This window comes from Setaria viridis, chromosome 3 (genome assembly GCF_005286985.2).
Source record: "Setaria viridis chromosome 3, Setaria_viridis_v4.0, whole genome shotgun sequence".
Classification (NCBI taxonomy): domain Eukaryota; kingdom Viridiplantae; phylum Streptophyta; class Magnoliopsida; order Poales; family Poaceae; genus Setaria; species Setaria viridis.
Window position 1 is genome coordinate 10,982,482 of NC_048265.2, and position 6,371 is coordinate 10,988,852.

Here is a 6,371-nt window from a genome sequence, read left to right on the forward strand (position 1 = left end):
ATACTCCAAAACTGGGGGGCCTGTGTTAACACCAAAATTTGGAAATATACTCTGAAAGTAAGGAATCGGCCGATGATGCAAAAAATGATGAAATCTCCTAAATAAGGCTATTTGCGAGTTGGCCGTAGAAATCAGGAACGTGTGCATGAAAAAAGAGAAAGCAAGAAAGCTAGAAGATTAAAAGAAGGAAATCAACGCACACATGTACACGGCAAGAGTTCCAACAGTTTGGCATCCAAGGGAAGCGCACGTACGGTAGGTTGTTTTATAGAATAAAATATTCTGGAGATAGAGTTGGTTAGGGATAAGTTTGATTAGAGATAGAGTTTTGATTAGAAAATATTTTGTACATGACTTGCCTTGTACGTGATTAAATTCCAATTATGTAACGTCAAAGGCCATCCACCCTATAAATATAAAGGGTCCTGGCCATTGTAATTTCTATCCAACGATCAATACAAAATATTTACCTTTACGCATCTACCTTTCGCTTCACGCCATTGCCCTAGGTGTAACTTCTCGACGAGTTCCTTCTAGCAAGCTGGGCTGCATCAACTTCGATCTCCGGTAAGCTGCAAGTTCCGACATCAGGTGTTCTAGGCTTTAACTACCGGGCGCATCACTGTGGTTTCGTCTAGTTTCATCTACCAGTTATCGAATATCTTGGATCTTTGACTTACGGCGCATCGCTTCTTTCTTGATCTACGGTATTCACCAGTTATCCTACCTTGATTAAGCTTACATCGGCTGATATTTATCTATTCTATCGTCTTGCCATTCAGTTTGCTTTAATTAGCTTTAGATTGGTTCATCATAGACGACAGATCGCTTAATAGCCTGTTGCATCTTAATCTTGGCTACCCTTCGAGTGCTGTTGGAATTAAGTTTCATTATGATTAGATTCATCGGCCGGCGGGGTTCTGAGTATTTCTAGGCTGCAACTACCGGGCGCATCACTGTGGTTTCACCTAGAAATATTGGTAGCGACATTAGTTTGAATCTCATCGGTTTGTGACTCTGGCTATGATGGAGCAAGAGTTCGATGACGCTCCGTCTCCTATCGGCTTTCTAGCCGATGGTTATTTCTAAATTATGTTGAATTGACTTGAATAGCCGATGAGCCACTTGCATTCATCAGGATGTTGGAATCAGCCTCATGGCTGATATATTTATTTATTATGATTTATTTTGCTACATCATCATCACTGCTGGTGCCAGGATCACATCAGCCCGATCGGCCGGTTGCCTCGAACTTTAAAGGATCATCTTCCCCTTGTCAGTTGAATGCTCAAACTGACTGGCACGCCCGCGCACACCATACGCGCCGATCTACAGGACCTGCATAGGAGTGAAGCAAATCTTACAGGCCTTTCGTGTGTTAGTACGTGAAGGTCACCATCTGAATTTTGCATCAACACACTTTTGTTTTGGTGTCCACAACATGTTGATTCAATAATAGTACATATGCTCCCATCATGTATTGGTGGAATAAATTGGATGGCTTTGAAGAGTAAAGGAGGATGTTCTGTTTTTAGGATAATAGGAGAAGATTCTTCGGTTTCTGGTGACAGGCAGGGGCATGGTGCTACTTGCTTCTTTACTTAAAAACTGAAGAGTACTCCCTCCGTCCCAAATTAATATTCATTTTGACTTTTCTAGATACACTTTAGCTATATATCTAAACATACGTATATATTTAGGTGCATATTAAAAGGTGTGCATCTAGAAAAATGAATAGTAATTTGAAACGGAGGGAGTAGTCATTAACATCATAACATGGATGACATAATGTCAATGAACATCACGATGTTTCGTGCAACGCAACTACTGCCAGTAACAGGAAGGATGGACTTTGATATTATACTGTTCCAAATGAGCTGGACAAGGCGCCTGCATCTTTTATGTCATCTGATCCTGGTATCCCTAAGCCCAATAGGCCAAAAAATGGAAGCAGCCCTTCACTTGGACACTTGGAGCATGGCGCTTCGTTGCTACAAGAGTATAGGACCATGTTCAGAACAGTAAGGTATTCACCTGGAAGGCATATAAACTCCAAAACAACCAATAAACATTCCCTCGTCCAGTAAAGAGTTATAGGAAGATGGCGCCACCGCCAGGAAATTTACAATGACAGATAAAAAAGAAGGCAAGCTATAAAGCTCGATCAGGCATCCCAGTATCGCGGCAACTGCGATGATGGGACCAGCAATGTGCAATGAGCATCGGAAGCCTGGGGCCCTTTTGTGTGGTGTGAAAGATAGATTTATTGGTCCTTAATTACCATACCTTTTTCCTATAGGTTGTTGCAATGAATGTGCAGAATTGTGGATTTTGCTACGTTCATCTTCACGTAGAAAAAGTACCATATGGTTAAAATGATGGAGGCATGAACTGTAATAAGAATTGTAATAATAATTGCTTGAGTGCAAAATTTTCTTTTTCTAAAATATGATCATTATTGAAATAAAAAATTTATGATGCATTAGTTAAACGTTTGTTTATCTCGAGTTTCAAGAATGTTGGACACATACATGGACACACATGCTTCCTCTATAGAATCCTTTCGTATCACTAAAAGAATAGTTTTCCATAAATACCGGATGAAAAGTTACGAGGAACCTAACCATGTCCTTTGTGGTTCGAACACGACGAGATGCTCTAAGTTTGGGATTTTAGCCCTTTACATTATAAAAAAAAACCAGTTAGCATCGATCCACTTTGCCAAACGATGTATGGCTCAGCGGGAGATGGGTGCGACAAGGTCCGATCCTATCCTAGTACTTGCTTACCTAACGAAGGAACGAACCTAAACCCACCACTCTGCACTTGCAGCAATGCAGTGCAGCTATTCGAAATGGGAAAGCCCACGCAGGAAACGGTTAGGTTAGGGCGGTTAGGCCATGGAAGTCCACCCAAGTCAAATGCTTGGTCGCCTGGCTGGGTGCGCCTCCTCACGGTGCCAAGGGCCAAAATTCCATTTCCTCTTCTCCTTCCGTCCGTCCCTTTATTCGTACTAGTAGTACACGCGATAGAACACTGCTACTCGTTTGGAGACCGAACGTCTAAAGGCCATATCACACCATCTGATAGGTGATCCGCAGCATCGCATAAGTTTTGTTTGGAGAGAAGGATCAAGGTCGTCTTAAGATGACCCTTGGAAATCACAAAAGGTCCAAGCCAATCCTAGCTAGGTGACAGTCGGCTCACCGAAGCTTCCTGTGATAAGTATTGAGAGCAAGGACACCCCGAAGCTTCAAAAGCACCAGCATCCAACGGGAGACGTTGTTTGCTGCAGGAAGGAATGAACCCAAGTCGCCTGAATCTGTATACTATACAGATCGAAAACAATTAAAAACCTTCCTTATCCAAATTGGAGCCACCTTACTTCTCATGTCGGATCCACCTGTCATGTATTTAAGGAAGAGGATAGCGTGCAGACCCATAAAAAATGCAAGATAGAAAATGTTTCTACCAAAAAATCTAAATCTTTTTTCACCGGCCAGTTTGTTTACCTGCGCCTATACCCAACTCCTATCCCAGCATGGCAACGCTTGTGCTGGCCCTACCCTTAACCGCGAGTCCGCTGCGACGCGTCCGCGGCGCTGCCCCTCCCATTCCTCCCCGTCCACGCTTCTCCCCACCGAGCCCACAGGCGGCGCCTCGCTCGGAAGACAGGAGTGGCGGTCTACTTCTTTGTGCCACCTCCTCCCTATGATGCCGCCCTTCCTCTCGCGTTTGCCCTCAGCTGCTGTCGCATCGCCTGCACCCCAGCCTCGTTACCCCCGTGCTTGAGCCCTTCACTCCCCGTTGACTTCAGCTGCTGCCGCATCAAGATCCACTGAACTTCCTCCCTCAAGTGTGTGGATGGAGGCTCAGCCATGCATAGGCCTCCCCTGAGCCAGACCATGAGGAACCTGCCGTCGTCTTGGATCTTACCCACCGGTGCTCAGCCATGTGTAACACCCATGCTATCTGAACTTGGTCTATGGATGATGGGGTCCAGCTGTCAGCGTGTGAAGGAGAGATACAAGAGAGAGTCGCATGAGAGGGGAGGCATCAATCAGAAATCGAGTTAGAAATTGGATCGGGAGTTTTCTCTTTCCAGCTTGTCCTTGGCGGCGACCATCTCACGTCACATGATCTCGCCAGCGGCCATGAGAGAATTTGTCCGATGAGAGCTTGTTATCTTCCTCACGTCCCGGTCCTCACCGCCGGTGGTCTCGGGGTTGTGGCAATTGGTTATCAGAGCTCGCAATCCTCGGCTTCTTCTCTGCGTGCGCCATTGGATGACATGGCATTGCAGTTGGAGGAGGAGTCATAGGTGACAACGAACAGGAGTCTGGACTGGCTGCACACCACGGGTTGGAGCAAACCAACGACAACTCAATTAAAGCAGAGAGACGTGACCGCAACAAGCGCTCAGAACAGATGTGGCCAAGCCATGGGGAGCGACAAGAGGTCGTGGTTGGGCGCCCTCATCCTCCACTATCACGAGGTGAGATGATTTCGAGGGATGGTGGCATCAATTTGTTGCAGTAAGCATATGCTTTGTTGTCCACCTCCGAGGTGTTTGTTGGAATGCCACAATAGGGGAGCATGTACCTTTATTTGATACAATGCCTTTTGAGGTTACATGGGATGAGGAGATGTTGGATGACATTGATACACATGAAGGCCTGTTGCAGCAACTAGCCCTGGGTGTGGATGGTGAGAACACAAAGGGTTTTGCACATGTGTTGCTCGATGGAATGTCCAGCCAGGATGTTGCACAGGAGGTGTGTGAAGAAATGCTTGGCAAGGTTGTATGGGACGAGGAAATGCCAGCCGAGCTCGACATGAAACAACGAAATTTTGCAACTGCTAGCTTCTGATGGAGGGTACCCAGATGATGAGCAGGTTGTTGATGGCTCCTTAGGAATCATGGAGTTTGGATTGATTGACGCAGACCATGTTTTTGTGGAAGAGATCGATGAGGATAGCAAAACAGTTTGCGAGGAAGGCATGGATGATGAGCTAACTCTTGAGAGAAACACTCCTTTTCTCATGGGATTTTGTATGGATCATGTGAATGAGATGCCAACCAATGTTGATTCGCATGATGGCCTATCACAGCAGTTAGCAAGTGGTAGGGAGTATGTGTCTGATGAGAAGATGAAGCCTACTATTGAGCTTGACTTTGGTCTTAGTCCACCTATCAGTATTCAAGAGGAGATGGGTATTGGATCATTTGTGAGGGTGCCAGAGCAAGGTCTTATCCTGAAAATTGGGAGACATCGCTTTGGGCAGGGAAATGGAACAATCATTGTATTGGAAGAAATGACAACTTTGCTGGAGTTGTACAAACTCAAGGACTTCTACTTATTGGTCATTGTTGCAAACAAGCTTGTGTATATGCCTCGCAAAGGGATTGCAAAAGATATGTTAGAAGAACCATTGAGATATTGGACCAAATCACATGCAGATTGCTTAATGAAGTCACAAACACCTATGAGTTACGAGCTTTGCCATGGAAAACAGAGGACTGGGCAGGAACCTAAAGAAATATCACTAGAAAGTTATGGAGCTATTGACTGTATGAATTTGAAAATAAGTAGCATAGGATGTGTGTTCAAAGAATCACCACCATGGAGAAGAAGTGCATACTTGATGATCTGCCTGATGGCCAGAAGTTGAATTGTGCCAATGGAAACATGATCATTTGTGTAGGAATGCAAGGAGTAAAGAGGCTGCAGCTTGTGTATGTAGAGTTACAGCCTTGTAAGCATAGTGTCTTTAGCACTAGCATGATTAGCATAAAGGTGGATTGCTTAGTGCTTGGCAACACGCAGTTGTGGGCTTAGGGTGGTTTCAGTCAAGGGAGCAATGTCACTCACATTGCGCTCAAGAAAATACTAATCAAAAGGGCAAGTCTAATAGTGTGGGAAGATTTAGTGCCACCTTATTGCCACTCACATAGAAGCAACTTGGTGAAGATGCAAATGTCCAAGGGCAATGAGTGGAAATATAGTGCTTTCAGCTCAGGAGAAGTTGACCAGCAACCTGACCTACACAAGAACACATACGTTTCTACAAGGCAATGGGATCCTGGAGGAGTAAACAGTTTTCTCACAAGGTATCTAAATAAATGCCAAACAGACAGTGAGCAGAAAGGAGTATGCTTTGCAAGAAATCATGTTGCTTGGGGACAAGCAACTTTTCAGGCGGGCGGAAGTGTAACACCCATGCTATCTGAACTTGGTCTATGGATGGTGGGGCCCTACTGTCAGCATGTGAAGGGGAGATACAAGAGAGACTCGCATGAGAGGGGAGGCATCAATCAGAAATCAAACAGAATTTGGATCGGGAGTTTTCCCTTTCCTGCTTGTCCTCGG

At 45.0% G+C, this 6,371-nt stretch overlaps 1 pseudogene; it reads left to right on the plus strand.

Annotated features, from left to right (window-relative positions):
* The first annotated feature begins 3,952 nt into the window (after positions 1-3,952).
* Positions 3,953-5,673, plus strand: LOC117849032 (uncharacterized; annotated as a pseudogene).
* Positions 5,674-6,371: the final 698 nt, after the last annotated feature.